Here is a 21,077-nt window from a genome sequence, read left to right on the forward strand (position 1 = left end):
TTACCAAGGAGTAACGCCACCACTCCTGACTGTCTCCAGGGCAGGTAGAGACCATGTCTGATTTTTTCATATGTCCCCAGACACTAGCAGTGCACGACGTAAGCCACCAGCTGTAATTGGTTGCTTAATGAATGAACCAACATGCATGTGGCCTTATCCCTATCACTGGCCTCTAGGTCTCTGCATATATTCTACCTGCGGCCTAGAATTTGCCTTTCTGAGCCCCATTACTTAGGTACTTTTTCTCAATTTTCAGGTCTCAATTTAAATATCAACTACTAAGGTAGTATTGAGGTTTTTTCTGACACCCTAAACAATATTAAGTTCCCCTGCAATGTGTACCATCTCATCACATCCCTTAATTTCCACTGCATAAGTCATCAGACTTCACTGTGATTATCTGCTTCATTTTTGCCTTCTCTGCTACACTGTAAGCTCTAGTAGAGCAGGAACCACCTCTGTCTTGTTCATTATGCTGATTACCAGGGCCTAGTGCAGTACCTGGCAGAGGGAAAGCCCAATGTTAGAATGACTGAACACATGAATGAAGGAATGAGAGAGCTCCAGTACAAAATGACTCTGGAGTGACTGGGGATTCAAAACTGTCTACTCAGCCCTAAGCTGTCAATGGTTACTTTTTGACTCGAATCTTAATAGAGCCTACAAATATGTGGAAGATGACAGCAGATTTGATAAACAATAGGACAAAGAACAGTTTGTGTCACAGGAAGTAGTAAGAAGAGATAAAGTAGGAGTTATGGGACTTCCCTGGTAGCTCAGTGGTAAAGAATCCCCTTGCCAGTGCAGGAGGCTCTCATTTGATCCCTGATACAGGAGGATCCCACATGCCAAGCAGCAACTAAGTCCACGTGCCACAACTACCAAGCCTGTGCTCTAGAACCCGGGAGCCACAACAGCTGAAGCCTGTGCGCCCTAGAGCCCATGCTCCAAGAGAAGCCACAATGAGAAGCATGAACACCACAACTAGAGAGTAGCTCTCAATCGCCACTAGTAGAGAAAAGCCCACGCAGCCAAACATTTTTAAAACATAAATAATTTTAAAAAATGTTTTTAAAGTAGGAGTTATAAAGCAGAAACCCCACCTTGGAGTGCCTTAAATGCCATGCAAGGAATATGGTTTATTAGCCTACAGGACAGCCACTATCTGACTTGAGTTCACTAAGGGCACAGAGGCCTATGCTAGGTACCATCCTGCTACAGCCATCCACTGAGTTCCCCCTGATGCCCACAGACTGACAGGGCTTCTCCCCCTCCCTTCAGGTTCACTCCGATTTCTCTGAGCCAAATGGGCTCATTCAATAACACAGGTGCCCCCAAGGATAATTTACGAAAGAAAGTTGTAAACTTTACTGTCATTTAGGAAAAACAAGATCAGAAGGCCTAGATTCAAGGCCTAGATTTTGGCTGTGTGACAGCAGGGTCAGTTCAGTTCAGTCGCTCAGTCGTGTCCAACTCTTTGCGACCCCATGAATTGCAGCACGCCAGGCCTCCCTGTCCATCACCAACTCTCGGAGTTTACCCAAACCCATGTCCATCGAGTTAGTGATGCCATCCAACCATCTCATCCTCTGCCATCCCCTTCTCCTCCCGCCTCCAATCCTTCCCAGCATTAGGGTCTTTTCCAATGAGTCAACTCTTCGCATGAGGTGGCCAAAGTATTGGAGTTTCAGCTTCAACATCAGTCCTTCCAATGAACACCCAGGACTGATCTCCTTTAGGATGGACTAGTTGGATCTCCTTGCAGTCCAAGCAGGTTAGTCAATTTCATAGAGGAGTTTTAGTAATCTCCTCTATAAAATAACAATAATAGGGACTTCTCTGGTGGTCCAGTGGTTAAGAATCTGCCTTGCAATGCAGGGGATGCAGGTTTCATCCCTGACTGGGGAACCAAGATCTCACATGCCATGGAGCAACTAAGCTGGCGCCACAGCTACTAAGCACTCATGCCACAACTAGAGAGTCCATGTGTTGCAACAAGAGATCCCACGTGTCACAACTAAGACCCGATGCAGCCAAATAAACAGATAAATATTTGGGGAAAAAATAATAATAATGCCTGTCTCACAAGGTTGTAGAGAAGGTTAAGATAACACACTCAAAGGGCCTAGTTCAGTGTATTTCATATAGTGAGGGTCCAACATAGGTTTACTTAAAAAAAAAAGTCCTACCTAGGACAGAAGGCTATTATTTCCTCCTAAGTACTGAACACTTTCACTTGACCTAATATAGCACAGAGACCCACAAGGCCAGAGGTTACTCATAAAGAGTTGGGCCTGCCTTACCTCCTAAAAGGGGATGGGCATATTGCCCTGTTTCCATTCTCTCTTGAGCTGTCTGAGCACTGAGGAAATTAGCAGCAGGCAGGCTGCTGGGAGTGGGGAGGTAGGGAAAGAGCTGAGACTCTCCCAGAACTTGAGCTCTATTAATAGCCTGGTCACGTGTCTTACAGAGGCACAGGATTGTCTATAAACTTGGTAACCTATGGACCAAGACAGGCAACTTAGGACTGCGGTGTGTTCCGGACCAAAGACTGCAGAATGGGGTCCACTCTGCAGTGAAGTGTGGTAGCAAACTAGAGCAATAAGAACTAAGGTGTTGACTCTTCATACGATTCAGGGAAGGAAACTGCAGAATAAATTCTTCACCCTCCCCAACCCTGCTAACTTTATGTTACAGGAGACCTAAGATGAGGCTCAGTGTTCACAAGAGTTTGGTTTGCCCTTGAGAATATATTTAGATGCTCTCTTGAGCCCTGACTGCGTCACCTTGGACAAGTCACTACCCTCTAGGCTTGTTTCTTTTGAATACATCTGAAACTCAAGAAGGGAAGGCTAGATGAACCTGCCTCTTGATGAGCTTGCTCACAAATCTTCATCACGAAGTCCCAGCCCTGATTTGTGAGAACACAAAGTCTACAACACTGTGTTCTAGAGATGGAGAGAGAAGGATCTCCAGTATACTGCCCTCTGCAACCAGCCTCAGCCACTCCACCAGGAAGAGAGGCAAGGACCCTTAGGAACCAAGAACTGGCCACCTCAACCTCTCAAGTCCCTGCCCTCCAGCATCAGAAGGGCCTCATCCTATGGCCCCCAGGGAGGGGCTCAGTGAATATAAGCAAACAACCAGAATGTGGGTGCAAACTGTCAGTTCCCTTACAGTTTCTTCAAGAGAAGACATGGCACAGAGGAAAAAGAAGAGAGAACAGATAGGGGAGTTAAGGGACCTGTATTTTTTGTCTTTCCCAATCTCACATCACCATCAGGGGAAAAACAGGATATCTGTAGGAAACTTACCTACTTAAAGTCATCAAGTTATTAGATTTAAATACACATACATGTACAAAACTGTCTGTGGGCGTATGGTCTTTTCTTTATTCCACAAAAAAACCTCATGAGGAAGACTCAAAAAATGATGGCTGCCAGAATGCCAGGAAAGGATTTAAGTCCTTGTCAGCACTTTGTGTATGATATACACACATACATATATGCAACACATAAACACACAATCACAGATAATCATGCATCCCAAGACTAAACTAAAAAGTCCACAGAGCACAGATAAGCCAAATGAGTTTAAAAGACAAAACAGCTCCCAAGCCAGTAAAATGCAACTGTTATGTAGGGTTCGGTTCAGTTCAGTTCAGTCGCTCAGTCGTGTCTCTTTGCGACCCCATGAACCACAGGACGCCAGGCCTCCCTGTCCATCACCAACTCCCTGAGTCCACCCACACCCATGTCCATTGAGTCGGTGATGCCATCCAACCATCTCATCCTCTGTTGTCCCCTTCTCCTCCTGCCCTCAATCTATCCCAGCATCAAGGTCTTTTCAAATGAGTCAGCTCTTCGCATCAGGTGGCCAAAGTATTGGGATTTCAGCTTCAGCATCAGTCCTTTCAATGAACACCCAGGACTGATCTCCTTTAGGATGGACTGGTTGGATCTCCTTACAGTCCAAGGCACTCTCAAGAGTCTTCTCCAATACCACAGTTCAAAAGCATCAATTCTTCAGTGCTCAGCCCTCTTTACAGTCCAACTCTCATATCCATACATGACGACTCGAAAAACCATAGCCTTGACTAGACGGACCTTTGTTGACAAAGTAATGTCTCTGCTTTTCAATATGCTGTCTAGGTTGGTCATAACTTTCCTTCCAAGGAGTAAGCGTCTTTTAATTTCACAGCTGCAATCACCATCTGCAGTGATTTCGGAGCCCAGAAAAATAAAGTCAGCCACTGTTTCCACTGTTTCCCCATCTATTTGCCATGAAGTGATGGGACCGGATGCCATGATCTTAGTTTTCTGAATGTTGAGCTTTAAGCCAACCTTTTCACTCTCCTCTTTCACTTTCATCAAGAGGCTCTTTAGTTCTTCTTCACTTTCTGCCATAAGGGTGGTGTCATCTGCATATGTAGGATTATATATGTATTAATACACCTAAAGAAAAAATCTGTACTTCATCAGGGAGCTTTGGATAGCTGTGGAAGCTGAGAAAAACCAGAGTCACAAATACACATACCAGCCAACATACAAATAGGTCCACTGGCAGAATGAACCCAACACTCATTCATTCCACAGTTTTACTGAGCACCTCTTATATACCAGGCACAACCATAGACCCTGAGAATAGTGACCCTAACACTGTGAAAAAGAGAGAAAAACTAAAAAAAAAAAAAAAAAAAAAAAACAAGAGAGGGAGCCAGTAAAGTTCAAACATTTCAGTTGCTTTCCATCCCTACTGTGATATGAATGCATCAGGTATGAGATGAATGCATCAGCTTGGATAAGTATCAGCCAGAGTCCTTAGTTGCAGGAACAACTTAGCTGGTAAATTCAACAACTAAAACTAATTCTGTATAGTCTAAGAAGAAAAAAAAAACATTTTAAGAACATCTCAGACTCACCTGGAGAAGTGGAAAACCCAGGAATGGATGCCAAGAATAACACCTAAAATCAGGAAGCAGAACTAGTCTGGTCAGGACACCTCTGCCTCCACTGCCAACGTCTACTATCCCTGGCCACCAGGATCCAGCCTGCAACACCACTCCACTGCTCCTCTGGAATCTCAATCCTGCTACACACACCACCACCACCGCAGTCCCTGCTCCCCTGCACCACCAGCTCTTCAAAGTCCATGGTGAGTGGATCAGACCAAAAGAACCTATGGCGAGCTAAAAAAGAGGCTGAAAGTAAATGTCTAACATTTTAAGTAGAGAAATTCTTAAATACAGGAAAAGGTAATAAACATTCATTTTAGCTACCTTGGTATTATACACAAAACACTGGATTCATCTAACTAAAGCCCCTAATCTAGATTCCATGTTTACCATAAGCTTTATGATGAGGATTTGGTGTTCCATGTTGCCACCCAACGGTAAAAACGCACTGGTAATACCAACAGACCAGACCATAGGCATTCCTGAAGTTTTTATATAGTAGCATCATGAACTTGGTTAAAAGAGTCAGCTTGAAGAGGTAAATATTCTCAGTGTACTGACAAAAGCTGAACCTTCAAAAAGTGAAATACTAACAAACATTCATTGAGCACTTCATATGTGCAGATACTATCCTAAGCACTTTATACGGATTAACTAATTTTTCATAACAATCATATATAGGATATCATTCTCCTATTTAACATAAGAGAAAACTGTGACACAGAAAATTTAAAATAAGCATGCTTAAGAATACACAACTAATAAAACAAGGAGTCCAGAATTTGAACAAGGTAGTGTGACTCCATCTTTTTGTCAACTCCCCAAAGTAAATCCCCACTTAATGAAGCCTGTTAGGTGGTATCTTGCTCACTGCAGTGCTTCTGGTGGGTTACAGAATGGCAGGAAGACACAGACCTATAACCTCCACTCTATGGTTCCAATCTTGATTTACTTAGATACAAACTCTTATAGGAAGAGAGATGGTTATCCACACAGGACAAGAACAGATGAAGCATCTAAGCGAGGCTTTGTTTGGCCTGCAGATTCTCAAATCATAGCTGCTGATAGTATTAGTCACACAAGATAGTCTTTGCTGGACTTCAAGCTCAATTCTTCTCATTGAAAAATCTTATAAAAGGTTGCTACAGACAAACTTTTATTTATATTCAGGAATTATGCCTACATTCAGAAAGAATTTACACAGACAATACATATTAAGAAAGCTAGCTCCAAAGTGGGATGCTCAAGACTTTCCAACAAAAGTACAGAAAAGAAACATTAAAACTCTAATTTTAACCTGTTTTTAACCTTAAAATATAAGAATTATGCTTTACTAATATTAAGTATAGATAGACGCAAAGTCCGATGCTGTAAAGAGAAATATTGCATAGGAACCTGGAATGTTAGGTCCATGAATCAAGGCAAACTGGAAGTGGTCAAACAGGAGATGGCAAGAGTGAACATCGACATTCTAGGAATCAGCGAACTAAGATGGACTGGAATGGGTGAATTTAACTCAGATGACCATTATATCTACTACTGTGGGCAAGAATCCCTTAGAAGAAATGGAGTAGCCATCATGGTCAACAAAAGAGTCCGAAATGCAGTACTTGGATGCAATCTCAAAAACGACAGAATGATCTCTGTTCGTTTCCAAGGCAAACCATTCAATATCACGGTAATCCAAGTCTATGCCCCAACCAGTAACGCCGAAGAAGCTGAAGTTGAATGGTTCTATGAATACCTACAAGACCTTCTAGAACTAACACCCAAAAAAGATGTCCTTTTCATTATAGGGGACTGGAATGCAAAAGTAGGAAGTCAAGAAACACCTGGCATAACAGGCAAGTTTGGCCTTGGAGTACAGAATGAAGCAGAGCAAAGGCTAATAGAGTTTTGCCAAGAGAACGCACTGGTAATAGCAAACACCCTATTCCAACAACACAAGAGAAGAGTCTACACGTGGACATCACCAGATGGTCAACACCGAAATCAGATTGATTATATTCTTTGCAGCCAAAGATGGAGAAGCTCTATACAATCAGCAAAAACAAGACCAGGAGCAGACTGTGGCTCAGATCATGAACTGCTTACTGCCAAATTCAGACTTAAATTGAAGAAAGTAGGGAAAACCACTAGACCATTCAGGTATGACCTAGATCAAATCCCTTATGAGTATACAGTGGAAGTGAGAAATAGATTTAAGGGACTAGACCTGATAGACAGAGTGCCTGATGAACTATGGACAGAGGTTCGTGACATTGTACAGGAGACAGGGATCAAGAAAATCCCCATGGAAAAGAAATGCAAAAAAGCAAAATGGCTGTCTGAGGAGGCCTTACAGATAACCGGGAAGAGAAGAGAAGCGAAAAGCAAAGGAGAAAAGGAAAGATACTCCCATCTCAATGCAGAGTTCCAAAGAATAGCAAGGAGAGATAAGAAAGCCTTCCTCAGCGATCAGTGCAAAGAAATAGAGGAAAACAACAGATTGGGAAAGACTAGAGATCTCTTCAAGAAAATTAGAGATACCAAAGGAACATTTCATGCAAAGATAGGCTCAATAAAGGACAGAAATGGTATGGACCTAACAGAAGCAGAAGATATTAAGAAGAGGTGGCAAGAAAACACAGAAGAACTGTACAAAAAAGATCTTCACGACACAGATAATCACGATGGTGTGATCACTCACCTAGAGCCAGACATCCTGGAATGTGAAGTCAAGTGGGCCTTAGGAAGCATCACTACGAACAAAGCTAGTGGAGGGGATGGAATTCCAGTTGAGCTATTTCAAATCCTCAAAGGTGATGCTGTGAAAGTGCTGCACTAGATATGCCAGCAAATTTGGAAAACTCAGCAGTGGCCACAGGACTGGAAAAGGTCAGTTTTTGTTGCAATCCCAAAGAAAGGCAATGCCAAAGAATGCTCAAACTACCGCACAATTGCACTCATCTCACATGCTAGTAAAGTAATGCTCAAAATTCTCCAAGCCAGGCTTCAGCAATATGTGAACCGTGAACTTCCAGATGTTCAAGCTGGTTTTAGAAAAGGCAGAGGAACCAGAGATCAAATTGCCAATATCCGCTGGATCATTGAAAAAGCAAGAGAGTTCAGGAAAAACATCTATTTCTGCTTTATTGACTATGCCAAAGCCTTTGACTGTGTGGATCACAATAAACTGTGGAAAATTCTGAAAGGTATGGGAATACCAGACCATCTGACCTGTCTCTTGAGAAACCTGTATGCAGGTTAGGAAGCAACAGTTAGAACTGGACATGGAACAACAGACTGGTTCCAAATAGGAAAAGGAGTACGTCAAGGCTGTATATTGTCACCCTGCTTATTTAACTTAGATGCAGAGTACATCATGAGAAACGCTGGGCTGGAAGAAACACAAGCTGGAATCAAGATTGCCGGGAGAAATATCAATAACCTCAGATATGCAGATGACACCACCCTTATGGCAGAGAGTGAAGAAGAACTAAAGAGCCTCTTGATGAACGTGAAGGAGGAGAGTGAAAAAGTTGGCTTAAAGCTCAACGTTCAGAAAACTAAGATCATGGCATCTGGTCCCATCACTCCATGGGAAATAGATGGGGAAACAGTGGAAACAGTGTCAGACTTTATTTTTTTGGGCTCCAGAATCACTGCTGATGGTGACTGCAGCCATGAAATTAAAAGACGCTTACTCCTTGGAAGGAAGGTTATGGCCAACCTACATAGCATATTTAAAAGCAGAGACATTACTTTGCCAACAAAAGTCTGTCTAGTCAAGGCTATGGTTTTTCCAGTGGTCATGTATGGATGTGAGAGTTGGACGGTGAAGAAAGCTGAGCGCCACAGAATTGATGCTTTTGAACTGTGGTGTTGGAGAAGACTCTTGAGAGTCCCTTGGACTGCGAGGAGATCCAATCAATCCATCCTAAAAGAGATCAATCCTGGGTGTTCATTGGAAGGTCTGATGTTGAAGCTGAAACTCCAATACTTTGGCCACCTCATGCGAAGAGTTGACTCATTGGAAAAGACCCTGATGCTGGGTAGGATGGGGGGCGGGAGGAGAAGTGGACGACAGAGGATGAGATGGTTGGATGGCATCATCGACTCGATGAAGATGGGTTTGGGTAGACTCCGGGAGTTGGTGATGGACAGAGAGGCCTGGCGTGCTGCAATTCATGGGGTCGCAAAGAGTCGGACACGATTGAGCGACTGAACTGAAGTGAATATTAAGTATACAGACTAACAATGACGCCCTCTCTGAATCTGTCAAATGTTTCTATAGCATTTATTACATATAAGATGTCCTGAAAATAGAGTAGGAGTTCCACAGTGTCTGAGGGAGAACAGTGTCTGTCTGCACTCACTCGTGGGCTCTCAGGATACCATGACATACTGAAGTTAATACATGTCTGACTAAATAAACTTACGAATTATGGTTTCTATTTTTTCCCAACTAAACCAACCTCCATCACACAGATAAATGATTTTAAAGGATTCTTGCAAGTAAATAAACAAAAATAAAAAATAATTCCCATAGGTTGAAGATAATATTAAAATTACACACAAAAATAAATAACAAGAAAGTGACAGAGCTGACCTTTCTAGTCATAATTTAAGCTCTCTATCAGCTACAGGGTAAAAACAATCTAATTGGTTCAAATAATAAGTTGGCCAAAAAGATTCAAACTTAGCTTTAAAAAAAAGTCTCTGGAAAGATGGATTTATATTTATTATTAACAACAAACTGCATCCTTAGTGTATACTGTGACTTAATACATTACACTAATTTGGGGGTCAGCAAACATTTTCTATAAAGCGCCAGACAGTAAATATGTTAGGCTCACAGGCCATATCTCCTCTATTCTATTGTGACTAAATAATTCTGCCATTATAGTGCAAAGGTAGTCATAGATAATATACAAGTGAATATGGCTTTATTTATAGAAGCAAGTGCAGTTTGCCAATCCTTGTATTAAATAAAGATGAAATAAAGCTATTGTGATTAAAAATACATTTAAAAATTAAATCTAAAGATAAACTTCTATAAATATTCTGTGATGTTTAAAGTCTAGAGACACTCAATTCAGTTAAGAAGTTTCTATATAGGCTTTTCACTTAACTGTGAAAACTACAAGGCACAGATCACTGGTGAAACACTATTTCCTTCTTGCTGCAGTGAAAAATAGGATTAAATAGGACATGAAAAGCAATCTTTTTTAAACTTCATTCATTTGCCAGCAAATGTAATTTGAACAAACATTTCTTAAGATTAAAAACAAAATTACAAACTATGATGCACGGGAAATTGCTATACAGTAAAATATGAATTTTCCTTCATGTTCCAATTAAACATATCTGCTACATTCTGTTAAACAGTGAAATTCAAAAGGAATTGCCTTTGAAGAGCCACTAAAGGAAAAATACACAAGAAAAAATAACCTCTGTAGTATAAGAATTCTTTTATAAAACAGTTTTATTTTAAAAATAATAAATAAAAATAAAGTTTTTTTGAAAATAAGTGTAACCACTGATAACGCATCTGATATAACTGTTAATTTAAAGGAATTCTAGGTGAGATTAAAGAAACAACACTCACACAAAATTTTTTTTCAGAATCATCTATAAGGAAGCTATTGTAGCAAAGATACAACAAAGAGGAAAGTGCTGAGTGCTAAGAGATTTCCTTAAAATGATTTATTTCATTTTCAGAAAAAGACCTTTAAAATTTAGTAGTTCCATTTACTACAGCATCAAAAAGACATCAAATACATATACATATGTATATGCAGGCGTGTGTGATCAGTCACTCAGTCATGTCTGACACACTGTGACCCCATGGACTGTATGTAGCCTGCCAGGCTCCTTGGCCCATGGAATTTTCCAGGCAAGGATACTGGAGTGGGTTGCCACTGTCTACTACAGGGGATCATCCTGACCCAGAGATCGAACCCACATCTCCTGCATTGGCAGGTGGATTCTTTACCACTGTGCCACCTGGGAAGCACCACATATGTAGATAGATATACATAAAAGAAAATTCATTAATCATTGGGGAAACACAAATTAAAACCACAATATGAGAATACTATACACTAACCAGAATGGCTAAAATGAAAAAAATAGGGAAATCCTAGATGTTGAAAAGGATGTCAAACAATGAGAACTCTCACATATAGCTTGTGGGACTGTGTATTAGTGTCTCCTGTTATATAACAAATGCCCTAAAATTAAGTTGCTTAAAACAATAAACATTTATTACTCACACTATTTCTGAGAGTCAGGGACAGAGAGAATGGTTTAACTGGGTGGTTCTGGCTCAGGTCTCACACAAGAATTCATAAAGGACTATAGCCACTAAAGACCTGATTGGGGGACTTCCCTGCTGGCCTATTGGTAAAGAATCTGCCTGCCAATGCAGGAGATAGAGGTTCATTCCCTGATCCAGGAAGATCCTACATGCCATTGAGCAACTACTGAGCCTTTGCTCTAGAGCTCAGGAGCCACAACTACTGAGCCCATATGTCACAGCTACTGAAGTAGTCATGCCCTAGGGCCCGTGCTCCACAACAAGAGAAACTACCACAGTGAGAAGCCCACGCACCGTAACTAAAGAGTAGTCCCTGCTTGCTGCAACTAGAGAAAAGCCCATGTAGCAACAAAGACCCAGCACAGCCCCCAAAATAATAATAACTAATTAATTTAATTAAAAAAAAAAAGACTTGACTGCAGCTGGAGGATCTGCTTCCAAGATGGCTCACTCCACAAAAAAAGGAAAATTACAGGTCAATATTACTGATGAACATAGATGTAAAAATACTCAACAAAATACTAACAAACCAAATCCAACTATACATTAAAAGGATCATCCACTGTGATCAAGTAGGATTCAGCCAGGAATGCAACAATTATTCAATATTTGCAACTCAATCTATATGATACACCACCACATTAACAAACTGAAGAATAAAAACCATATGATCATCTCAATAGATGCAGCAAAAGCTTTTGACAAAATTCAACACCCATTTATGATCAAAGCTTTCCAAAAAGTGGGAATAAGAGGGAACTTATCTCAACATAATAAAATGCCAGATATGATAAACTCACAGCTAACATTATTCTCAGCAGTGAAAAATTGAAAGCAATCCCTCTAAGATCAGGAAAAACGCAAGGATGCCCACTGTCATCTCTTTTATTCAACATAGTTTTGGAAGTCCTAACCACAGCAATCAGAGAAGAAGAGGAAATTTAAAAAATCCAAATCAATGAATTTGGTAAAGTTGCAGGATACAGAATTAATACACAGAAATCTCTTGCCTTCTGATACATTAACAATGAAAGATCAGAAAGAGAAATCAAGGAAACAACCCCATTTATCATCCCATCAAAAAGAATAAAATATCTAAGAATAAACCTACCTAAGGAGAAAAAAGACCTCTATTCTAAAAACTGTAAGAAGCTAATGAAAGAAATTGGAGATGACACAAATAGATGGAAGGATATACTATGTTCTTGAGTTGGAAGAATCAATACTGTTAAAGTGACTATACTACTCAAAGCAATCTACAGATTCAATGCAATCCCTATCAAATTACCAATGGCATTTTTCATAGAACTAGAACAAAAAAATTCTAAAATTTATATGGAAGCACAAGAGACCCCCAAATAGCCAAAGCAATTCTGAGAAAGAAAAACAGAGTTGGAGGAATCAGACACCCTGATATCAGACTATACTACAAAGCTACAGTAATCAAAACAGTATGGTACTGGCACAAAAATAGAAATACAGATCAATGGTACAAGATAGAAAGCCCAGAGATAAACCTACACACCTATGGTCAACTAATCCATTACAAATGAAGCAAGAATATACAATGGAGAAAAAGTCTCTTCAGTAAGTGGTGCTGGGAAAACTGGACAGCTACACATTAAAAAAAAGAAAGAAAGAAAGAAAGAAATTAGAACACTCTCTAACAACATACACAAAAACAAACTCAAAATGGATCAAAAACCTAAATGTAAGGCTAAACACTATAAAACTCTCAGAGGAAAACATAGGCAGAACACTCTTTGACATAAATAGCAGCAATATAATTTTGGATCCACCTCCCACAGTAATGGAAATAAAAACAAAAATAAACAAATGGAATCTAGTTAAAAGCTACTGCACAGCAAAGGAAACTATAAACAAAATGAAAAGACAATCCACAGAATGAGAGAAAATATTTGCAAATGATGCAACCCACAAGGGATTAATCTCCAAAACATACAAACAGCTCATACAGCTCTATGTCAAAAAAACAAACAACCCAATCAAAAAATGGGTGGACCAAAATTAATATTTTTCCAAAGAAGACATATAGATGGCTAAAAAGCACATGAAAAGATGCTCAACACCACTAAATATAAGAAAAATGCAACTCAAAACTACAGTGAGGTATTACCTCACACTGGTCAGAATGGTCATTGTCAAAAAGTCTACAAACAAGAAATGCTGGAGAGGGTGTGGAGCAAAAGGAATCCTCCTACACTGGTCATGGGAATATAAACTGGTACAACCGCTATGGAGTAAAGTATGGAGGTTCCTTAAAAAACTTAAAAATAGAACTACATATAATCCAGCAATCTCACTCCTGGGCAAATATCCAGAGAAAACCATAATCCTAAAGGATACATGTACCCCCCAATACTCATTGCAGCACTGTTTACAATAGCCAAGACACGGAAGCAACCTAAATGTTCATCAATAGAGGAATGGATAAAGAAGATACAATACATATATATGGTGGAATATTACTCAGTCATAAAAAAGAATGAAATAATGCCATTTGCAGCAATGTGGAAGGACCTAGGGATTATCATACTAAGTGAAGTGAAAGACAAATATGTGATATTGTTTATATGTGGAATCTAAAAAAAATGATACAAATGAATTTATTTACAGAACAGAAATAGAATCACAGATGTAGAAAACAAACTTATGCTTACCAGGGGATAAGTGGGAGTGAGGGAAATATTGGGAGATCAGGACTTACATATACACACTACTACATGTAAAATAGATAACAAATACAGACCTACTGTATACCACAGGGAACTCTACTCAATACTCTATAATGACCTATATGAGGAAAGAATCTTAAAAGAAGAGGGGTATACATATAACCGATTCACTTTGCTGTACAGCAGAAATTAACACAACATTGCAAATCAACTATACTCCAATAAAAATTAAAAAAAAAAGAAAACGATGGCTCACTCACACTCCTAGCAAGTCAGTGCTGGGTGTGGTCAGGAAGCCTCAGTTCTTCTCCATGTGGGGAGTTCCATAGCCTGCCTCAGTGTGCTCACAATACATGAGTGGGCTTCTACCAGAGTGAGTGATCCAAGAGACACTGAGACAAATGGTAGCACCTTTTATGACCTAGTCATTGAAGTCATACAACATCAGTTCAGTTCAGTTCAGTTCAGTTGTTCAGTCATGTCCACCTCTTTATAATCCCATGGACTACAGCATGCCAGGCTTCCCTGTCCATCACCAACTCCCAGGGCTTGCTCAAACTCACGTCCATCAAGTCAGCAATGCCATCCAACCATCCAATCCTCTGTCATCCCCTTCTCCTCCTGCCTTCAATCTTTCCCAGCATTAGGGTCTTTTCCAAAGAGTCAGTTCTTCGCATCAGATGGCCAAAGTATTGGAGTTTCAGTTTCAACATCAGCCCTTCCAATGAATATTCAGGACTGATTTCCTTCAGGAAATCCTTTAGGATGGACTGGTTGGATCTCCTTGCAGTCCAAGGGACTCTGACAAGAGTCTTCTCCAACACCACAGTTCAAAAGCATCAATTCTTCAGCACTCAGCTTCCTTTATGGTCCAACTCTCACATCCATACATGACTACTGGAACAAACCATAGCTTTGACTAGGCGGACCTTTGTCAGCAAAGTAATGTCTCTGCTTTTTAATATGCTGTCTAGGTTGGTCATAACTTTTCTTTCAAGGAGCAAGCATCTTTTAATTTCATGGCTGCCATCACCATCTGCAGTGATTTTGGAACCCCCAAAAATAAAGTCTCTGTTTTCACTGTTTCCCCATCTATTTGCCATGAAGTGATGGGACCAGATGCCATGATTTTCATTTTTTGAATGTTAAGTTTTAAGCCAGCTTTTTCACTCTCCTCTTTCACTTTCATCAAGAGGCTCCTTAGTTCTTCTTCAGTTTCTGCCATAAGGGTGGTGTCATCTGCATATCTGAGGTTATTGATATTTCTTCTGGCAATCTTGATTCCAGCTTGTGCTTCATCCAGCCCAGTATTTCACATGATGTACTCTACATATAAGTTAAATAAGCAGGGTGACAATATACAGCCTTAAAGTACTTCTTTCCCGATTTGGAAGCAGTCTGTTGTTCCATGTCCAGTTCTAACTGTTGCTTCCTGACCTGCATACAGATTTCTCAGGAGGCAGGTCAGGTGGTCTGGTATTCCCATCTCTTTCAGAATTTTCCACAGTTTGTTGTGATCTACACAGTCAAAGGTTTTGGTATAATCAATAAAGCAGAAGTAGATGCTTTTCTGGTATTCTCTTGCTTTTTCAATGATCCAGTGAATGTTGGCAATTGATCTCTTGTTCCTCTGCCTTTTCTATATCCAGCTTGAACATCTGGAAGTTCATGGTTCACATATTGCTGAAGCCTGGCTTGGAGAATTTTGAGCATTACTTTGCTAGCATGTGAGGTGAGTGCAACTGTGCGGTAGTTTGAACATTCTTTGGCATTGCCTTTCTTAGGGATTGGAATGAAAAATGACCTTTCCAGTCCTGTGGCCACTGCTGAGTTTCCCATATTTGCTGACATATTGAGTGCAGCACTTTCACAGCATCATCTTTTAGGATTTGAAATAGCTCAACTGGAATTCCATCACCTCTACTAGCTTTGTTCATAGTGATGCTTCCTAAGGCCTACTTGACTTCGCATTCTAGGATGTCTGGCTCTAGTTGAGTGATCACACCATTGTGGTTATCTGGGTCATTAAAATCTTTTTTGTATAGTTCTTCTGTGTATTCTTGCCACCTCTTCTTAATATCTTCTGCTTCTGTTAGGCCCATAGCATTTCTGTCCTTTTTTGTGCCCATCTTTGCATGAAATGTTCCCTTGGTATTTCTAATTTTCTTGAAGAGATCTCTAGTCTTCCCATTCTATTATTTTCCTCTATTTCCTTGCATTGATCACTGAGGAAGGCTTTCTTTTCTCTCCTTGCTATTCTCTGGAACTCTACATTCAAATGGGTATATATGTCCTTTTCTCCTTTGCCTTTAGCATCTCTTCTTTTCTCAGCTACTTGTAAGGCCTTGTCAGACAACCATTTTGCCTTTTTGTATTTCTTTTTCTTGGGGATGGTCTTGATCACTGCCTCCTGTACAATGTCATGAACCTCCGTCTATAGTTCTTCAGGCACTCTATCAGATCTAATCCCTTGAATCTATTTGTCACTTCCACTGTATAATCGTAAGGGATTTGAGTTAGGTCATACCTGAATGGACGAGTGGTTTTCCCTACTTTCTTCAACTTAAACCTGAATTTGGCAATAAAGAGTCCATGATCTGAGACACAGTCAGTGCCAGGTCTTGTTTTTGCTGACTGTACAGAGCTTCTCCATCTTCGATTGCAAAGAATATAATCAATCTGATGTCAGTATTGACCATCTGGTGAAATTCATGTGTAGAGTCTTCTCTTTTGTTGTTGGAAGACGGTGTTTGCTATGACCAGTGTGTTCTCTTGGCAAAACTCTGTTAGCCTTTGCCCTGCTTCATTTTGTTCTGCAAGGCCAAATTTGCCTGTTATTCCAGTTATCTCTTGACTTCCTGCTTTTGCATTCCAGTCCTCTATGATGAAAAGGTCATCTTTTTTGGGTGCTAGTTCTAGAAGGTCTTGTAGGTCTTCATAGAACCATTCAACTTAAGCTTCTTCAGCATTACTGGTTGGGGCACAAACTTGGATTACTGTGATAGTGAATGGCTTGCCTTGGGAAAGAACAGAGATCATTCTGTTGTTTTTGATATTGCACCCAATATTGCATTTTGGACTCTTTTTGTTGTTCTTTTGTTGTTCATACACCATCACTTTCACCTTATTCTATTTGTTAGAACTGAGTTACTTGGGTCTAGCTGAGTTAAAGGAGAAGAATTAGGTTCTACTTCTTGATGGGAGGAGTATTAAACAATCTGTGGACATATTTAAAAACCAAATACACTAACTTTGGCAAAGAATGTGGCAGTACCCATTTACCCACTGTGGAGGACAGGTATCTTACCAAGGCCTCTGTGTGCTAATCTCCTCTTACGCATGCTGTGTGATTAGCATGATGTTGTCAAAGTAATAGATCAAAGTGATGTTCTCTGAGATGGCCAAATGGTCCAAGTCTCTTCTGACTACATTATGAAAAAAGTAAAAGTTTGGAAATGTTTACATAGCCTCCAGCAAAACTATGAAGGTGTAATGATATCTGTACCACGTGAATACAAACGGTTTTTGGTCTTTTTTCCAACTAAGATAGAAAAGAACACATTCACCAAATCAATACCCACATACCAAATTCATCTGCTCTAGCAAAGATACCATATTTATCCAACAGTCATAATTGAGGCTACTAAATGAAACTTGCTAAAGTCGAGGGTCTCCAGAATCCATCCAGTTTTGCAAAGAGGGCAGACTAATTAATTAAATGTAGACATAACAGAGACTGCTGCTGCTGCTACTGCTAAGTCGCTTCAGTCATGGCCGACTCTGTGCGACCCCATAGACGGAAGCCCACCAGGCTCCTCCGTCCCTGGGATTCTCCAGGCAAGAACACTGGAGTGGGTTGCCATTTCCTTCTCCAATGCGTGAAAGTGAAAAGTGAAAGTGAAGTCGCTCAGCGGTGTCCGACTCTCAGCGACCCCATGGACTGTAGCCTACCAGGTGCCTAAAGGTGACCAAATAACAACCATGATTCAGGGAAGGAAAATTACATAGAAGAAAGGGAAATGTAACAAAAGAAATGAACAAATCTTCAGAAAATTGGAAATTTTCCAAAGGGGGGGGAAGTAAATCAGTAAGTACTGAATATCTAGGTGGCACTGAGGTAATTGCTATAAAATGGTGTTTAAATCCAACTGCAACAGTGCTATATCTTATAAACATAGTAGGTAAGTCTTTGTGTTAAAAATTTAAAGATGACGATATGCTCTACTAATAAATAACAGCTCTGTATAATAGATGAGCTAAGATGTAAGTATTTAAATCTGCAATTAAAAAGCAGAAACCATCTGGAGACAGGGTGATATTTGAGAAAGTAGCTGAGGATTATGTATGTAGGGAGGAAGGATAAATGATTCAGTATTTCCAGCAGAATCTTTCCCAAAACTGTAGGAACTAATTCAGACTATCAGATAGGCTTGTATCTTTAAGGCACACTTAAAGACTATGCCCTCACTTTAAAAGCATAGAAACTTGGGTGTTTGAAATATGCCTAAAGGTGCCCCTGTGGTTTTTCCCTCAGGGGAATAATGATTAATATACAGCTAAAAGTTTAGCTCCTTCCTCAAATAAATAATTATCTGCTACTATGACATTGGTTCTAAACTGCTGGAAGCACAGGCATTACAGAATTCACAAGGAATTCTGGAAGAAGTTATAAATTTCTTTCCATCACCTTGGAAAACAATATCTATTTCTTAAAAGCTGTCAGTTCAAGTTCAAGACAACCTATGGAGAGCAGATCCTGGTTTGCCAAATCTTTCACGATTAAAAGGCAAGAAGATTTCAGCACGCTCAGAGGCTGGCCTTGATCAGATGAGGTCAGGAGGGAGGTTTCTCCAATGAGGTAAGCCACCTCACTAGAAACTCCACTGTTCTACAAAGTTACAACTTCCTTAAGCCCAGTCCTCCACATATGTCAATGAACATCTCCTGCCTGGATCCCTTAAACGTATTCCAAGGCAGCCACGCCACCCCTAGAGTCGCCTGGGTGGATTCCTCTGTAGAGCTCTAAGATTTTTATTCCTTGTTGGCAAGAAGATCTTCTTACTATACCATCTTGATATTGTGCAACGATTAAAAAATGGCCCAGGCCTAACAGCAAGGGATTGGTTGGAACACAACTGGTGAGCCCAGCCCACAGGAACCAAGCTAGCAATCCCGTAGACAGCAAGTGCTGCCAGCAAAGTCCCAACCCTCTAGCCAGAGGCCACCATCAAAAAGCTAAGTAACCAAGTTAAAAATGAAGCACCAGTCCCTTCATGAGGTGTCTGAAGATCGCTCTCCAGTCTTCTCTCTCTGGAGAAAAGCCCAGTCAGGGGACAGACAACCTTTGAGCTCCCTTTTCCCGTGACCAATTAATAAGAGAGACTAACACCCCTGTATTCGTTAGATCCTTAATGGTAGCACTAATCTCCATCAACCCTCATAGAATATAATATTGCTTTTGATTCATCATCTTGGCCAGAGGAGAAAGCAACAGTTTCAAAAGCTTCCACTTGGCCTTCTCCACTTAGCTCTTATTTGACAGGTCAAGGATCTGATGTGGGTGCTACTCCAACTGTTGAGTACGTCCATCCCAATTATACGTTTGAGGATAGGTCTGTGGGATAATTCTACTTCTAAAAAGTATCATAAGAAAATAATTAAGTAAATACATGCTAACATTACACTAAGTGAAGCTAGACATGATTCCATTTACATGAAATGTCTAGAACAGGCAAATCCACAGAGGTGGGAAGTAGATTAGTGGTTGTCAGGGACTAAAGAATAAGGAGTGACTGTTTAATAGGGATGATGAAAGTGTTCTGGAATTACATAGTGAGGTGCTGCACAAAATTGTTTAAAACCACTGAATTACATACTTTAGAATGGCAAATTTTATGTTATATGAATTTTAGCACATTAAAAAAAGTCAGTTGTTGGCTGCCTGATCACCTGGCTGGTGGATGAGGGCTGCTTTCACCCTCACTTAATTTATGATACAGAATCCAGCTCATGGCTCCATACATTCTAGCGCCCTGAGCCCTTGCAAAATGCTGAGGATACAAATATATTTCATCACTCACATTAACCAATACATTGTGAAGCCACTTCCTCCCGTTTCCTAGGAGTCTCTATTCACATTTGAAAGGCTCGTGGCTTAAAAAAACAAAAAAGCACAGTTTGGTGTCCAGGTTAAGCAAGGTCCTTGGCATCTTCAACCCCCAGCAGTGACTGGCTCTGCTACTAACCTCACTCTCTCAGATTTTCTTTTTAATTTAATTTTTTTTTTGGCTGCTCTGGGTCTTCACTGCTGTATGTGGGCTTTCTCTAGTTGTGGCGAGCGGGAGCTACACTCTAGTTGCAGTGCACTGGCTTCTCTTGTTGCAGCACTCGGGCTCTAGAGAGTGTGGGCTCAGTAGTTCTGGCGCATTGGCTTAGTTGCCCCACAGCATGTGGTATCTTCCTGGATCAGGGATGGAACTCGTGTCTCCTGCATTGGCAGGCGTATTCTTTATCACTGAACCACCAGGGAAGTCTCTACTCTCCCAGATTTGAAGGAAAATACAATCTCTTCTACAAAAAGTCAGAAAGACAGGAAGAAAGGATTCAGAAAATATCACATCTCAAACAAGTATTTGTTGGACAAATTGTCTAGCAGTTTTCAAATTATGCTCTGCAGATCCCTCCTCCCACTAAGGTATCTCGACATGATCAACTTCTTCAAGCAGAGCAGCTCTACTTTGTGGAGTTTTAAACATTAAAAGCATGCTTTAAAAAGAAAAATTTAATGGCTCAATTATGAAGCAGATATCTGTGAACTTTGCTGATTTAACTACCTCCCCACCTCCCAAACCCTCTGTAAGTACATGCACCTTGATCTTCCCTGAGGGAACCATCCCTCCCCTGCTCTCAGTCCACATGACTCCAGAGGAGCTGACCCTGATCCCTGGGCTCCATGAGTATAATATAACTGTTGGCTAATGAAAGTCCAGCATTCTTCTAGCCACAATAATACTTTAGAGTGGGCAAGTGACTCAAGCCAAAATCACACCTAGGACTGCCAGCACCATCAGGAAAGAGGTATTATCTTTCCAAAAGTGGTTGCTTAGCTGGTAGATTACATACCCAA

The 21,077-nt window shown here is 40.5% G+C and overlaps 1 protein-coding gene across 19 annotated transcripts in view; it reads right to left on the minus strand.

The window, feature by feature from the left end:
- Positions 1-21,077, minus strand: part of STIM1 (stromal interaction molecule 1) — a 192,344-nt gene that overhangs the window by 112,531 nt on the left and 58,736 nt on the right. For 6 of the 19 annotated variants that reach the window (XM_081539280.1, XM_081539267.1, XM_081539266.1 and 3 more), the window contains exon 1: positions 14,212-14,345. The exons of the other annotated variants lie outside the window; for them this stretch is intronic. The gene's annotated coding sequence lies outside the window, so the exon portion shown is untranslated. Of the gene's footprint in view, positions 1-14,211; positions 14,346-21,077 lie in introns of those variants that run through there. 19 annotated transcript variants of the gene reach the window in all.

Source organism: Giraffa tippelskirchi, chromosome 11 (genome assembly GCF_054371585.1).
Source record: "Giraffa tippelskirchi isolate mGirTip1 chromosome 11, T2T-mGirTip1v1.2.pri, whole genome shotgun sequence".
Lineage (NCBI taxonomy): Eukaryota > Metazoa > Chordata > Mammalia > Artiodactyla > Giraffidae > Giraffa > Giraffa tippelskirchi.